Below are 17,621 nucleotides of genomic sequence, written 5' to 3'. Positions count from 1 at the left end.
AGCAGGTGCTTTTATGACAGCACTTTTCACAGTTGGAAAATGGACACTGTAGATCTCCAGGAAGTAGGTTTCCCAAACCAATAATGGATGTCATTGACTCTAAGATGCAAATTTATTTTGCCATTTTAGCATCTCTGAAATCCAGATGCATCTTATAATACATCTGATGAGTCAGAGATAGGGCCAGATGTAGTGGCTCACACTTGTAATTCCAACACTTTGGGAAGCCAAGGTGGGAGGATCACTTGAATCCAGGAGTCTAAGGCCAGCCTAGGCAACATAGTGAGACATGTCTCCATAATTTTTTTTTTTAATTAACCAGGCACTGCAGTGCGCACTTGTCATCTCTGCTATTCAGGAGGCTGAGGCATGAGCCCAGGAGTTTGAGGCTACAGTGAGCTATGATTTTACCACTGTACTCTAGCCTGAGTGTCAGAGCAAGACCCTGTCTCTAAAAAACAAAATAAAATAAAAATTAGAAATGCAGCAACTGCAAAACTTCAAAATTTCATGCCTTGAGTCCAAGTCCATTCTAAGCAAGTTCAGTACAAACAGAAAGGGAACTGAAACTGAAGCCCTGACATGTGCCCCACATCGGGCTTGGTTTTCAGAGTGGCTTCCACTAGATTCAGAGGGGTTATTCTCCCCTCCATAAGAAACTTGAAGTTCGTGTGATCTACTGGTGCCAGATGTGGAGAGAGAACCTAAGCTCCATGCCCACCTTAGTCCAGCACACAATCACCTCCCTAGGAAACAAGCTTCTCCTGCCCAGCGCTGCTGCTGGAACGCACGCCTCAGCCTTCACCCATAGCCCACCCAGTGGCCACAGGCAGCCTCTCGGCTGGGCCCGTGTAGTTTATGACTTAGTGAAGCTATCCAGTGACCGTGACTTCTGCTGCCTGCCAAATGTCCCTTTTCCTTCTGGATACCTTTTGTCCTGCTATACAGCTCATTGATTTTCGACTGCTGCAGGCTAAGTCACACACCCAAGTCTGCTAGGATACTGTGAATAAGTTCTCAGGCAAGGCCTGAGGTCATTCTCAGAGTCCTAGACTTGCTTGGGCCTCACAGTGTGACCAGTGGGGAGGCAGAGGCAGGAGTGGTAGGGCTGGGGCCAGGAGATCCGATCTCACTTTCAGGCTGGACCCTGAGGGATGTCTATGTGTAGTCACCCAAAGCGGTATTATGAAGTTGGTCTTCATTCAGGCAGATGCTCCTGCGTAGGGTGCTCCTGTCCAGGGGTGGGGCTCAGTGGTAAGAAAATCCAGGCAATAGGGGATTCCCGAGGTCTTTCTGCGAAGTGCAGCAGAGTGCGAGTGGTCACGAGCTCAGCATCCACCCATAGCTGGAGAACCAGGGAGAATAGGAGGAGGAGCCTCCAGCAGAGCAGGGACAGAGAACAGCCCCTAAAGGGTGCTAGGGGCTAAACAGCAGAGGCCACATCTTGTGTTTTGGGTCTGCTCAGCTGTTGCTCAGTGAGAAGCACACAAGTTTTAGGGTCTCTTCCATATGCAGGTGGAAATCCTAAAGGCCCACAGAGCCAAGCTAGTCCCCAGGGCATCAGGAGGAGGTCAGGTGACAGGAAGCAGCTGGAAGTATGAGCCCAGCTCCCAACACTCATGCCCAAGGCTTGCCAAACAAATTTTGAAAAGTACTCTGTTGGCCAAACACAATGGCTCTGGGAGTCAGCATCACCTAAGGCTGGCAGATTACAGATATGAGGACCCCAGGACACACCCTGAGGTGGCACAGGGGTGAGCCACAGCCCTCGCTCAGGCTGTCCGCTGCTCCAGTGGGAGCCAGCCCGAGGCTGACTGCAGTCCTCCAGGAACAGGGCCTCTCCTCTGCTCGGGGCTGGCCTGGCACATGCACCCTACAGCATCCCCCCAGTGAGGAGTGTGATGACTGAGAGCTGTGCATCCCCAGCTTTCCCATCAGCCAGATGCCCATTCCTCATCCGGATGCTCAGCCAGAGGCTGCCTGAGACTCTCTGATCTGGATTTTAGTGTCGAGTTTCACTGGGGAATTGTCTCCCCTGAGATGATCCTGGAGTTGAAATGACAAGGAGGGAGATAGGATGAGACAGACGTTTGATCGAGTCATTTGACCCTCATCCAACTGGCAGAGCTCCCTTCAAAGAAACCCTGTGTTAACTCTCTTTTCTGCCCTTCTGCTCCAATGAAAGAAAGCACACAGACATCTATCTCCATTCACTCCTCCATCCAGGGCCAGGCAGATGGACCATCCTCATGTGCACTGCACAGAGCCTCTACTGCAGCCGGCTCCCCTGCTCACACTTCCTGTGTGGCTGTAACACTCCCAGTAGCAAGGGCCTACCAGGCACATGGCATAAATACCGCGCCTGCACTCACCTGTTACGTTAGGAAACAAACATGGCTTACCACACACCAGGCACCGGTCTAAGTACGTTATAAATATTAATGCATTTAATCCTCACCGTAATTCTCCAAGGCAGGGACTATGATTACCCCCATTTTACAAAGAGGAAACTGAGGCATAGAGAGGTAAAGTAATTTGCCCAAATTTCCTTAGAAGCCAAATCTTAACATGCTGTGACTCCTCATGGATGATCAACGAAATTGAAATCTTACAGACTGTGCATGTGAAAGAGGGAACTCACATGTGGGGTGCATGTAACTACTTCCACGTTACTATAAGCAGAGCTAAGGTTGTGTGTAGAGCTTCTCATGGTAGGCAATGCTCAAAGGGATTGCACATCTTTCCATGGGGTCTTGCCTATTTCATGAGAGGTCTGTAAGCCTTGAGTAGGAGTTTGCTTAAGGCAAGAGGCAGACCAGGTGACATCTTGAGGACTGTTTGAAAGGCTATTTATTGAAAATACTCTTTGTGCCAAGCACCCTCGTAAGCACTTTCCTTGTAGTACTTCATGTAAACTTCTCAAGAACCCAGCGAGACAAGCTTTTATTATGCCCATTTTAAAGCTAAGGAAACTGAAACTCGCAGGGGTCACATGACTTGTCCAGGGTCCCATCAACATGGTCCATCTGACTGAAGACTCCACGCTCCCAGTCCTTTGTGTTGACAGTGAGATGGTGAAGGAGAGGGATTTATTGCCCTTGTTGGCAAACATTAAATTCACTTATCAAACTGGTCAAGATGAAAAATAATAACAATTCTCAATTGTTTGAAAAAGTTTGAAGAAATAGTTACTCAAATCCTTCTTGGGAGAGTATAAAGTGGCGCACATTTTCTGGAGTGCAATTCAACATAAAAGCCCTTAAAAAGTGACTCCGTTTTAATTCTGTAATCTCATTTCTAGGCATTTTGCCTAAGAATATAATTGGACAATTATATGAACATATGTGCAAAGCCATTTGTTATAGATATTATTTCAACAGCAAAAATCTAGGAAAAGCAACCAACAATAGGTGTTTGGTTAAACCATGTAAAGGGTGACAAAATGCTTACACAGCCATAGAAAATGGTGCTATAAACCAATTTACTGACAAGGAATGACACACATTTTTTTTTCCACTGAAATGTGCAGGTTACAGGCCAAAAATAAGCTTTCTCATAAAAAAAAAAAAAAAAAAAAACCCTGGAAAACAACCTACCCAAAAATGCTAGCAATGTTTTTTTCTGGTTAGCAATATTTTAAATAATATTTTTTTCTCTTGCTTGGCTATATTTTCTGCTACAAAAATAATAATGGGTGGATCACCTGAGGTCAGGAGTTCAAGACCAGCCTGGCCAACATGTTGAAACCCCCTCTCTACAAAAATACAAAAATTAGCCTGGCATGAGCGTGGTTGACTGTAGTCCCAGTTACTCAGGAGACTGAGGTGGAAAAGTTGTTCGAACCCGGGAGGCCTCAGAGGTTGCAGGGAGCCGAGATCGCGCCATTATACTCCAGCCTGGGTGACAGGGCAAGACTACATCTCAAAAAGAAAAAAAGAAAGAGAAACAATAATTGTGCAGTTTTCTGAAAAATAAAATGTGTATTTTAAATGGGCCCTTGAGCATAGAAGGAGAAAATTGCTGACATGGTCTTAAGGAGTAAATAGCAGGGCTGTATGGCCTGAGTAGCACCAGGAAATCCCCTACCCCACACGAGCTAATTGCCACCAAGACGCCTCCTGGCTTGCAAGTCAAGTTCTGTGGATAACGGATAAGACTTAAAAAAAAAAAAAAAGACAAATTTACCCAGAAATCATGAAATTCTTAATATTTAACTAATCGTGAAACCAAATATAGCAAAAATAATTTGAGAGGTCTGTTGGGAGGCCCAGCCAACAGGGAGGGGGATCAGAGACAATGTCACCTGCAGAGTCTCAGGTCAAAGAACCAGTGCCCACCACGACCAGACCAGTGGGAATCATCCTGCCTTCACCAGTCAGCCTGGGTTCTTAGGTGGCATCGGCACCTGTGAGCGGCCACAGCCCCACCCCAACCCCTTGGGAGCTCTGGGCTCTTGGCAGCTGACAGTGCTCACCTGGGATGCCTGGGGGGGTTAGACTCCAAGAATGCCAAGATCCCAGGGAGCTTCCGGAGAAAGAGTTCATTTCATATCTTGCCAGCAGAAATGTGAATGGTGGCAGCTTTTTTGCAAAGCTGTCTGCAAATATCTATCAAAATTAATGGCATCTGTGTCCCCCAGCCCAGCCGTTTTACTCTTGGAATCCTTCCCATAGAAATAACAGCACCAGCTCAGGAACGTGCATCCCAGTGGGTTGGGTGCCACATTTAAAGTGTGTACAACAGCCATATTCCTAATTTCTAGATGTTTCGGGCCTTGGGATATCTGTAACAGTTAAAAAAAAAAAAAAAAAAAAAACTTGGAGGAGGGATGGTCATTCCAAGTTAGAAGTCAGGAAGGGCAGGAGGTCTACACATACAAGACAGGAAGCTTGGTGAACTGTGGGTTCAAGGAGCATGGTCCAAGCTAGGGGGAGGAGGGTTGGTCTTTTAAAATGCACCCAGATTTGTTTTAATCTGGTATGATAAGACACAACATATGGAAATAGCTGTCATGCAAGGAGAAATGTGTGTGTTCACAGATCCCCAGACAAAAGAGGCCCGGCACAACACACCATGCAGGGCCACATGAGAAGAACCAGCACTGGTCAGGGGCAGAGGGAGCAAGGGGAAAACACGAGCACAAGCCCATATTGTGGTTTGCATGAGAAGGGACAGGTGAGGCAGCATGAATAGGCTGAGGATTGATTAGGTTAAATCATTTGGGGAGGCTCTGGGTTATAAGGGCTGTCCCAAGTCATCTAGTACCCGGCCCTGGAGTGATTATCGGTCCAGAGTGTAAGAGCCTGATAGAGAAGGCATGGGATACGGTCTCTGGATCGATTGTTTTGCCTATGAAAGGCACACTTGCAGAAGAGTTCCTTACTTTCTCTAGGAACTGGCTAGCTGGTAGGGAAATCTCTCCAGTGTCAGCAAGGCCCAGATGTCAAAACATTCAAATCAAAAGACATGTTTTTTTTTTCTTTTTTGGAGACCGGGTCTCACTTTGTCGCAGAGGCAGGAGTGCAGTGGCACAATCATGGCTCAGTGCAGCTTTGAACTCCCAGGCTCAAGCTGTCCTCTCATCTCAGCTTCCAGGGTAGCTGGGACTACAGGTATGCACCACTATACCTAGCTAATTTATTTTAAGAGACAGGGGGGTTTCACTATGTTGCCCAGGTGGGTCTTGAACTCCTGGTCTCAAGTAATTCTTTCACCTTGGCCTCCCAAAGTGCTAGGATTACAGGTGTGAGCCACCACACCCTGCCTAAAAGATATGCTTAATACAGTTGGCCAGGCCCCAGGCATTCAGTGGGTTCAGATGTCCCCAGCTAGGTCCAGAGAACCAGGTTGGCCAACCAATCAGCTTGCAGAGAATCATGACGAGGTCCCATCCAACAGGGAGGGCCAACTCTGCAAGGGGAGAGGAAAGCAGGAGTGAGGCTGGCTGACTTCTGAAGCATCGAATCGTGCACTGGAAACTCAGCAGCACACAGAAGAGACTCAGACTGTCTGGGACCTTAACTTTAGGATTTGGGATTGTGAACTCATTCCAAGGCCCAACATGCCTAACAGAGGCCCAGTGGGACATGATACCATTTTCTCTGAGGATTATATTTCTTTCTGGGTTTATCCTGCAAATAGAAACTGGAGTCTGATGAGTAACTGAGGCCCACATGGGAATAAAAGAAGTCAATAAGAGAGAGAGATACTTTTTCTTGCCCTTGTGCCAAAAGTAAATTCCAAAGACTTGGGTGGCCTCTGAGACTCAGGGGTGGGTCAGGAAATGAAGCATGCTCTGAAGCGGAAGCCTGACTCCCAGTGACGTGTACACATATGAAGAAAGAATGGATCATTGCTTCCAGCCAAACACCACTCACCTGCACTGCTCCCACCACATCTAGCTAGACCAGGCCTCCCTGGTGGGTAGAACTACCTCCATCAACTCCAATTATTCCTTCAACAGTAGAAATTAATATCGCTCAGATTTTAAAGGAAGGGAAACCAGACCAAGAGACACTCTATTCATGCCACTAGGTTGGGAACTTAATTGAGAGAAGGAATGTGTCTTCATCTCAGCCAAAAGCTGGATCTTCCTGAAAAGCACTTACAATACTTACATAGAAACAGATATTGATCTGGCTCTGTTATGTAACTGACATTTGTGAGGGTCAGGAAAAGAATGGGAATGGCTCCTTTGGGACAACAATAGCCTATTTAATGTGCACAAAAAATCTCTTATCTTCCAGGGCCATACATCTGCACACTGTCTCCATCTGCCATCCAACCTGGCCACCCAAATTGTTCCACTTAGCATGGAGAGTCCCTGGGGAGAGTCCCAGGACACAGTCCGAGGCAACACCTGGGTCCCCTCAGCCACTGATAAGTCCTTCGTATCTCTGGATGTTTCCTGAAAAGGCTGGATGCTTCCAGTTCAGAATCCCTGCCCCCACTCCCATCTAAGGAGATGTCATATAATTCCAGGTGAGCTGCTGTTGCCCAAATGTGTCTGTGCTGAGACTTCACTGCCTTCCTGCCCCTTCCTGCCACCGCACCCTGCTGGATACTCCATGCCCACCACTTGCTTATCAGAAGACCTATTTTCTCCATATGTCCCCAGTCCACACCTCTTGCCATAAAATGGCACAAATATGTAGCCCCAGCCCATTATTGCCCAACAGAATGTGCTAATCCCCACCAACCAGACCCTCCCTTCTCAAAGAGAACAAAGGAACAGAGACACGGTCCCCAATGAGCGGGAATAATGTGCCCACCTAGAAGACAGAGCCCAGTTCTGTGGTTCTCCCTTCTCCTTCCCCAGGTATTGAGAAAGCTGCTGGAACAGAAAGCATTTGGTGCTCAGACTCTAAGCAACTCACAAATCCCCTGGGGATTATGTTAAAATGCAGATTCTGATGCAGTGGGTCTGGAGTGAGGCCCAAAATGATGCAAGTCCAACAAGCTCCCTGATGTTGCTGATGTTGCCAGTCCAGGGACCACACTTTGAGTAGCAAGGGCATAGAGAACATACCATTCTCGGCTTCAAATGCACACATGCACACACAGACATGCAAGCACAAACAACAGCAGCTTAAAATGGGACACTGTAAAAATGGCCTGTTTGTCTGTTTCTGAATTAGACTGCTTTGAAGATTGTTAAGTTCTCCACATGGAATCAAGCTGCATGCTGCTGTCATTTTGATAACATTTATAAACACATGTTTAAAAAAAAGTCTTTATCCTCATATTCAATTCAAAGCACTTTTGACAGGGAGCAATGGAAACACCTAAGGGAAAGAGCATTCACTTTGGGCCACTAGGGAACTCCCCAGTGGCTCAAGGCCTCAGGTGAAAGTGCTGATTTATGGATGTGGAATTGAACCTGAAGGGGCTCCAGAATAAGGGGAGGTGGCTGACATCACCCGGCAGCTCCGGAAAGCCCCGCGTCAGGCTGACAGCAGGCCCTGCCTTGTGCCCATGCAGTCAACTGCCCCCAGCAAACTCGCAGGGAGGGTGAAGGCCAAGGAGACCACCTGGATTTTGTTGGCAGTGGTTTGGGAGGATACATGTTAGAGAAGTTTGCCAGAAAAAAAGACTGATGTGAAGTTGGGTGTTTGTTTTTTCTTTTTACCCCTGTTTTGCCTTAGGAAGAGAACCAATTGGAGTTAGTACTTGTTCACTGTCCTGTGGCTTTTGTAGGCCCTGGACATCCTACTGTTCTTATAGATGAAATACTTAGCTGATGTATGTATGATGACATCGCTGGGGAGATGTCACAGAGGGCTCCATGTCCTTACAAAGGCGGGTTGTTTTGTAGCTTCTTTCAAACTATTCAGCGGTCAATCTCTCCATTCGCAGAAGCCAGCCTCACCTTTAAAGCGTCAAGCCCCTTCCCAAACACCTCTCACATCGCAAGTCACCTGGATCCTCAGAGGGCTACACGTCTCAGCCTGCCTGCACCACCCCAGAGGTCCCCAGTGGATGGAGAATGCCTAACTGCTTGCGGTGCCCAGATCTCGGCTGAGATTTCTCCCCTCTGTCCTGCAACCTGAGCTGTGTGTGGTTTAGTCCAATTCCTTCCGAGTCTGTGCAGCCCTCGCTGGAACCGATTCTAAGCTATCTGGTGCCATCTGCTGGACAACTGCAATCATGGCCAAAGTCCAGTTTCCCAGAGTCCCAGGGAAGCAGAGGAAACACCTCCCCAGATTATTTTAATTCTCTCCAATTCCAACCTGCCCCTATTTGCACTAAAAGGATTCCAGGTGTGTTATGAGGTTTGCATCATGTGGTGAGAAGAATTCAGGACTATGAACTAGCTCTAATTCAATTAAGCCCCCCGAGCTTTGTGTCCTAGGCAAATTACTCATGCTGTTTCCTCAGTTGTAAAAGAGCAATGACCAACTGCCTTGGAGGTTGGTTACCTGGATTAAATATGTTAATGGATGTAGAGCTCCTAAATGTAGCCAACCCCAAAGATGGGACACAATTTTATCTCTATGACTCTGTCATTCATGATGTTATTAAATTCAATCTAAAATTAAATCTGTCTATCATGATGACTGCACCATCTCAAAAAATATTGCTGTCACATGTGGGTCCATTTCTTCTTTCTGCCCTAGAATTGTGTCTGTGCGATAAAAAGGACTTTGTTCCACCCATATTCCAACCCCAATCTGCCTGTAGTAAAGACAGATGGCAGCTCAGTGGTCTCTAGAATGATCATTCCTATGTTGCATTTGCCCAGAGGATGGGTGGTAAGAAGCACCCTGGACATTTTCCATCCTAGCCTGCCCCTCTAGGGGTGTGAATGTCCACCAGCCACTTAGAGGTCATATGGTTCTAGAAAGAACCTTTAGTGGTCCACAGCCATCCAGCCAGATGTTCAATGAGCTGTCAAATTATTGGAGCTTGAGCTCTCAGATGAAGTGTAAGAGTAGAAAGGTCATGAGGGTCCCAAAGATGCTGTGTCTATCTTATGCTACTATCCGCCTATATGAATTGACCTCTGAGCCTTCCAAGTGTTCCTCAATCTACACTTTGTAGGCGGTCTGCCTATGCCTGCTGCAGCCCTCCCCACCTCCAAGAGTTACCAGAGAGACTCTATAAGCTGGAAACAGTAAACTAAAGCTCAGAGATGTGTGGCAGACTCACATCCCTTTAGAAACAACAGTAAACACCCCCCCCCAAAAAAAAAATAATTCATTTTCTCAGCCACCTTTGCAGCTAGGGGTGAATATGTGATACGAATCTGGCTAATGGAAGCAAGAGGAAGGTAATAGGTGAGAATGCTGGGTAAGTTCCATAAAAGGGAGCCGACTCAGCCAGTATGTTCCGTTCAGCCCTGGCCCATTCCCTTCCTCCTGCTAGAAATGTGAATGAGAGGGTTGGAGGTTGGCAGCCATCTCATGCCCATGAGACAAGCATGCACTAACGATCATGGAAGACAGCAGATAGAAGTAGCCTGCATCTCTGATGACATTGTGAAGCTGCTCTCCTAGTCCCGGACTGACTACATCCAGACTTCACATTATGCCAGAAAAACAAAACCTTTCATTGGAATAAGTCAATATTTTCTTAACATCTAGTACTTAGAGTTGAAAGTAAGTCCTAAGTGATATAGGATAGTTATTATTGAATAATCAACTGCCCAGTAAGTGATGGAGGAAGGAAGTACTTTTTTTCTCCTTTCTTCATCAGTGCTATTCTAGGTTCTGAATAGGAATATTTGGTACTTTGTCAGCATTCAGTATTTACCTACCAATTCTAAGCACAAAGAAGACAACAGAAATTGTCTGCATAACATCTAAATTCTATTTCCTGGATCCAATTTCACCTTTGTACTTTCCATGACAATTTAAGTCATGACAACTGAGTGAGATAAAATCTGTAAAAAGCTTTGCACAATGTGTGGCACATTTAATGTGTTCCTTATTTAGTGTAGGAAATGCATTCTGTGAACTGGAGATATAGCCAAATCTGTGCAGGAAAGGGATATTATCTGATTAGATTTCATAGAGATATGTTCCTGAAATCCCAACTTATTACATATTACTAAGAAGTATGGGTTTACTTAAACTATAGTGTAAATAAACTTGGATTAATAGAAATATATATTATAAAAGGCATACTAATTTTTAAAATTAAATTTGAAAAGTTACATGCTTATTTGGGAACTCATGGCTTGAACATAACCAGTGTGGCCCCCATGAGAGCAAGTATTGGTTGTCATTTACTGATAATCTCAAGGCATAACTTAGACTCCACCAAAGCGTGGCCCCCAGCAAGGGTGCGAAACTGTCCTTGGGGTCTTTACACACTAATGCGTGGTTCTTTCTGCCAATAAAGGACTTGGTGGCACATACTTCCAATAAAAGGCAGGTTACCCACAATGCAGGTAAGCCGGGAGGGTGGATACCAGGCTCAGGATTCACTGGAGTGCTGGGGCATCCAAACACAGCTTGCTGGTCAGCACTGCTGTCTGTCTCCCCTTTTACACTATGAAGCTGCTGCAGTGTGTCAGTCTGTCAAAACAGCCAGTTCCGGCTCCAGAGAGAGATTTTTGTTCATGGGCCTTTTTTTGTTGTTGTTGTTGTTCTTGGAGGTGGTTGAAGAGTTCCTCTGATTTCTCTCAGATAACGAGCTGCCGACACTGCTTTACAGCTGCATTGGTGGCTGCCATTGCTAGGTCTAGAGAATGATTTCATGCCTTTTACCACCCAGCTTGATCCTCTCTGCTGTGTTTCTTTGAGACAGATTCAGGCCCTTAACTTACACAGCTTTGTTTGGTTTTTTCCTGCCAGTCATCATGGGCTAAAGTGATTTTCTAGAATATGAAATAAATGGCAAAAAGAGAGGCAACAGAAAAATTAACAACCCTCTTTAGTGGAATACATTCAACTCAAGAGAGTTGAGGGTACAGGCTCATTGGCAGAGAGAGTTTGCATCATACAATGCCAGGTCTCATTGTCTAAGAGTGTGCAGAACAATTTCTACTCTGTTTTTGAGCAGAAGTATACAAGAGTACTTAAAACATGGAGATAAATTTATAACAGTAAATTGGATTTTTCATACACGCACACATACATACATCTTCTTAGGGAAAAAGTTCAGAAACAACATAGTAAATTAGTACAGTGCAGATTTTATTACACGGAATATATATATACTGACTTCAAAAAGTTATTCATTCCTCTCCCTCTGTAACAAATAAATACTATGTTCTTTCTTTCAAAAACATTTGTTAAGGTCTTGTGCCAGGCCTATTGTTAGAAATTGGAAATTAAAAATGAATAAAACATAAATGCTACCCTCACCTGACAGCAGCGTAGCACATTGGTTAAAACTCTGGAGCCTGACTGCCAAGGTGTGAACAGCAGCTCTTCCATTTACGACACCTGTGGCTGCAGGCAATTACGTAACCTCTTTGAAACTCAGTATTCTCATCTGCAAAATGGGCATGATAATAATACCTACCTTATACGGTTGACATGAAGATTAAATGAGTTAATATTTGTCCTCACTTGGAAGAGTTAGGACATAGTATGCATTTTTAAATAGGAAAAATAAAGGAGTATGTGGTTCAGGAGGAAAAAATAGGTATGTAACATGGTAACTCAAGCAACGTGAAAGTGCTGGGATAAACATGTATTCTGGAAGCCCAAAGAGGGAAGACACCAGCCCCTAACAGGGAGATCAGGAAGGGCTTCTTAGAGAAGATGAGTGACATGGTCCTAAAACTGCATCTTGCAGGATAAGCAGGAGTTTCCCGGAGGGACAGAGAAAGAAGCAGAGACTGTGGAATATCCAGGCACCTAATTTGGTTTGGGGTTTGGTTTTTTGTTTGTTTGTTTGTTTGTTTGCTTGTCTGGGAACTGACTCCACCTTCCTCCAGGTCCTTGCAAGCCCTACGGGAAGAGACAAGCCCCAACACAAGAGCCCCTTACTGGAGTAGAGCAGAGGTGCAGGGAGTCTCCCTTTTGAAACCTTGGCCCTGACTCCTCAGTCCTTGGACAATCAGCCATGCTCCCAGCTGTCATCACATCTCACACATGATTGGTATGACTGAGCCAATTTCAACCAGAAATGTGCTGCAATGGGATTCCCTGTGGAGGCATCGGAACAGCTGTGCTTTCTCTTAAGTCTGGAGGGCCCCAAATTTAGAGAAGAGGAGAGCAGCTCCCAGGGAGGACTGGGGAGGGTGGGGTGGAGAAAGAAGGGCTCACAGTAAATTCCAGCCTCCGTTGGCTGTCTCTGAGATTCCTCCCAAAAAACCCAAGCCCAGCCTCAAAGAGAATCAGGTCTGGCCAGGCGCGGTGGCTCACACCTGTAATCCCAGCACTTTGGGAGGCCGAGGCAGGCGGATCACAGGGTCAGGAGACCGAGACCATCCTGGCTAACACGGTGAAACCCCGTCTCTACTAAAAATACAAAAAATTAGCCGGGCGTAGTGGCGGGCAACTGTAGTTCCAGCTACTCTGGAGGCTGAGGCAGGAGAATGGCGTGAACCCGGGAGGAGGAGCTTGCAGTGAGCCAAGATCGCACCACTGCACTCCAGCCTGGGCAATGGAGCGAGACTCCATCTCAAAGAGAGAGAGAGAGAGAGAGAGAGAGAGAGAGAGAGAGAGAGAGACAGAGACAGAGAGAGAGAGAGAGAGAGAGAACGAACCAGGTCTGATTTGTATAGAAGAGTAAGGATCAGCACAAGCTCCCCTTTCACTCCACCCTCCTAGCTGTATGTGAGTGTGTGAAGAGACTTTTCAAGCGTTCAACAAAAGCAGGATCTCACTCATGAAATTCACATCCTGAAGCCTCACAGGTAGGAAGACTCCAGCCTTCTTCCTTTAAAGCTGAGTTTAAATGTAAGAACTCTTATGGGCAGCAGCCCTGGACTCACTCTCTCGCCTACCATCTTTCCCTTTTAGCCAAGTGGCTCCTGTAACAATCCTGGTGCCAATTAACTAATGTCCCAGAGGGGATATGAGGGAGGAGAGGCAGGGAAGGGCGTTAGAGAGGTAGGTCAGCAAAAAAAACAAAACAAAAGCCTGTACAACATTGCTTGATTTCATCTTCTAAAGACCAGCTCCCAGAGTTCATTAGTTGACACCCATCAGAAAGAAGCAACGCTGGATGAATAACAACATGTTCACCTGGAACTCGGTAATTATATAGCTGCAAGTTGGTACCTGCTAACTGTACTTAAGGAGCATTTTGCCTTGGGAGCTGGAGATTTATAGGATTCCCACACCTAGAGGGGCTATTTTACAGCTAACCTTATTCATGGAGTTCCCCAAATATCTGTACAACATGAACTCAACAACCATGGCACTAATAACTTGGTTCTGTGTAACCCTAGGTATCATGTGCCAACCCCAATAAACTCTTCTTATTCACACGTTGTCTGACATCAGTTGGGTGAGGAGAACCTCAGAGGAGATCGTAACCATCAGTGAAAGCAAAGTTATTAAATTCACACTAAAATCAAAATGGCGATATTGGCCCCATTCTGTGACCAATAACATTTCTGAAACTATCTAATTTTTAGGTGTTATTTTTGTTTGTTCTGTTTGATTTTTCTTTTTTAGCAACAGGGTTTTGCCATATCGACCAGGCTAGTCTCAAACTCCTGGGCTGAAATGATCCTCCTGCCCTGGTCTCCCAAATCACTGGGATTACAGGCATGAGCTACTGTGCCCAGCCCCAGATTTTCCATCTGTACTGCCTCCTTTCTTCCCCTCCCCTGGTAACAAAAGGTGTGTTCCTAAAATACTCTGGTCAATGCTAGTAAAGGGATTGATCTAATGGAGGAGAAGCCAGGAGAGCGTTCTTCCCAGGAGTTTTCTGACTAGATTTGGGAGAAGAAAGCTCTTTTCTTCTCTGATTGTGAAGACCCAAGCGTAGGAACTAAAGGCTTATGGAGCGGATGGCAGCCATATTCCTCCACCAGGTAGAAATGCTGAGCTGAAAAGATGAGAAACTCTTCCACCGTAGAGAGAACCAGAGGCAAGAGATGAAGAAGCAAGGACCCCAGCAAGCCCTTACCTTGACTCTCCTCTTGCCTTAGATGAACATCAGCCCTAGAGTTTAACTTTGATAAACAATAAATTCAAACTTAAAAAAATTAACTTTTTAAACTTTAGTTTGAGTTGGATTGGGTTTCTGTCATTGGGTTTCTGTAGCTACAACAGTCTTGACTTCTATGATGACTCCAAAATGAATATGATTAGACTTCATAGAGATATGTTCCTGAAATCCTAACTTACTACATATTACTAAGAAATACGGGTTTAATTATTTAAACTATAGCATAAATAAACTTGGATTAATAGAAATACATTATAAAAGGTATAATAATTTAAAAAATTAAATTTGGAAAGTTATATCTTATTTGGGAACTGCATGGCTCCAACATAACCATAATAGGGGAGGGAAGGTAATTCTAGGCCAGAGATATAATTATAAAATGTTTAGTCTCGACCACTATACTAAAAATATGGGTTTTCAGTGCCATATATAACCTACCGGTGATGGAAAAAGTGTAAAAAGACTTGTCATGTCTTCTCATTGATTTGTATATTAGAACAAGCCAGGTTATCTTACAGTAACAACCCCCAAATTCAGTGGCTTAATGCAACAGAGAATTCTGAGCAAGCCGGGTGCTTCCTCAAGGCATCTTTCCCCCATGTTGTGGCTCAGGGCTCCCAGTTGCTTTAATCTTGCAGTTCTGTCCCTATACCAAAGCCTCCTCCATGATCACAGGCCTGAGGAAAGACAGAGAGAGAATTGTGGGCTTTGTACTGCCTCTGCTCACAGATGACCAGAAGCAGGCACATGGCCTTGTCCACGTGCAAGGGGGTCCTGTCTTCCATAGGCCTGGAAGGGGAAAAGAACTGGATATGGTACTCATAATGTGGGAACTTGTAATGTCTACCACATCATGCAGTGTATCTTTCCATAGCACAAAAGGGAGCTTAGCCAATACAAAAGCCAAGTACAGCTTAGAGGAGGACTGAACCAGGAGTGTTTTTTAATAGCCCAGACATATCATGTGCACATAATAAACAACAATCTCATTCCCATTCCCAAACATCTATTAAACACAGATCCATGATCTCATGGTTCTCAGCACAGGCCTTTTCAAGTTTTACTGTGATTGCCTCTACCCTTAGCAGGACTAAGATCAGCTGATGGATACAAATAAAAGGGGTATGTGTGAAAGATGACAGACTGTGAATTCATACATTAATAAAAACCAGAAATGGAAACAAAGACCAAACCGGCAGTGAAGGGTTCCCTATATCTGCCTTCTGATCTCATTCCACTCTCTCCAGCTCCATCTTCTACCCTCAAGAGTCTCTTGCTTTATCCCACTTCGATATTGCAGGCTAAAAGATAACATTGCTCAAAACCCTGAAAGATAAGGGCCCCAGGACTCCTCTTCCTGTGCCCATCTCATCCTCCAACCCCTCGTCTGTCCAGCACATGGTCTCTTTCACTCATACATACCAATACCTGAACACCTATTTTGTGCCAGGCACTGCAGCAGGAGCTTTATGTGTCATCTTATTTAATACCACAACATGTCAGGATGATACTCTTGTGCCCATTTTGCAGATGAGAAGACTGAGAATAACCTAGGCTAACTAGCTTCTGTTCGAGGCTACACATTAATAAATGGCAGTGCTAGAACCTGTACTCAGGTCTGAGGACTCCAGAGTCAGACTATGTTATATCTATTGTGCCTTCCTAATTGATGTGGTTTGGCTGTGTCCCCACCCAAAGCTCACCTTGAATTGTAACTCCATAATGCCCATGTGTCCTGGGAGGAACCCAGTGGGGAAATGATTGAATTATGGGGGTGGGTCTTTCCTGCACTGTTCTCATGATAGTGAATGAGTCATGAGATCTGATGGTTTTAAAACTGTGAGTTTCCCTGTATAAGCTCTCCTCTCTTGTTTTCCACCATGAGATGTGCCCTTCACCTTCCACCATGATTGGGAGGCCTCCTCAGTCACGTGGAATTGAGAGTCCAATAAACCTCTTTCTTTTGTAAATTTCCCAGTCTTGGGTATGTCTTTATCAGCAGCATGAGAACAGACTACTACAGTAAATTGGTACCAGTAGAGTGGGGCACTGCTGAGAAGATAACTGAAAATGTGGAAGCGACTTTGGAACTGGGTAACAGGCAGAGGTTGGAATAGTTTGGAAAGCTCAGAAGACAGGAAAATGTGGGAAAGTTTGGAACTCCCTAAAGACTTGTTGAATGGCTTTGACCAAAATGCTGATAATGATATGGACAATGAAATTCAGGCTGAGGTGGTCTCAGATGGAGATGAGGAACTTGTTGGGAACTGGAGCAAAGGTGACTCTTGTTATGTTTTAGCAAAGAGACTGGCAGCATTTTGCCCCGGTCCTAGAGATTTGTGGCACTTTGAACTTAAGAGAGATGATTTAGGGTATCTGGCAGAAGAAATTTCTAAGCAGCAAAGCTTTCAAGAGGTGGCTTTGGTGCTGTTAAAGGCATTCAGTTTTAAAAGGGATACAGAGCATAAAAGGTTGGAAAATTTGCAGCCTGGCTATGCAACAGAAAAGAAAAACCCATTTTCTGAGAAGAAATTCAAGCCGGCTGCAGAAATTTGCATAAGTAACAAGGAGCCAAATATTAATCCCCAAAACAACGGGGAAAATGTCTCCAGGGCATGTCAGAGGTCTTCACAGCAGCCCCTCCCATCACAGGCCTGGAGGCCTAGGAGGAAAAAGTGGTTTCATGGGCCAGGCCCAGGGTCCCTGTGCCGTGTGCAGCCTAGGGTCTAGTGCCCTGCATCCCGGGTGCTCCAGCCATGTTTGAAAGGGGTCAATGTAATGCTCAGGCCATGGCTTCAGAGACTGCAAGCACCAAGCCTTGGCAACTTCCATGTGCTGTTAAGCCTGCAAGTGCACAGAAGTCAAGAATTAAGGTTTGGGAACCTCCACCTAGATTTCAGCAGATGTATGGAAATGCCTGAATGTCCAGGCAGAAGTTTGCTGCAGGGGCAGGGTGCTCATGGAGAACCTCTTCTAAGGCAGTGTGGAACTGTAAGTTCCCAGCCATGTGGAACTGTAAGTCCGTTAAACCTCTTTCTTTTGTA

This window comes from Pan paniscus, chromosome 13 (genome assembly GCF_029289425.2).
Source record: "Pan paniscus chromosome 13, NHGRI_mPanPan1-v2.0_pri, whole genome shotgun sequence".
Classification (NCBI taxonomy): Eukaryota; Metazoa; Chordata; class Mammalia; order Primates; family Hominidae; genus Pan; species Pan paniscus.
The sequence above is the reverse complement of the archived record's forward strand: the minus strand, read 5'-3'. Positions refer to the sequence as shown.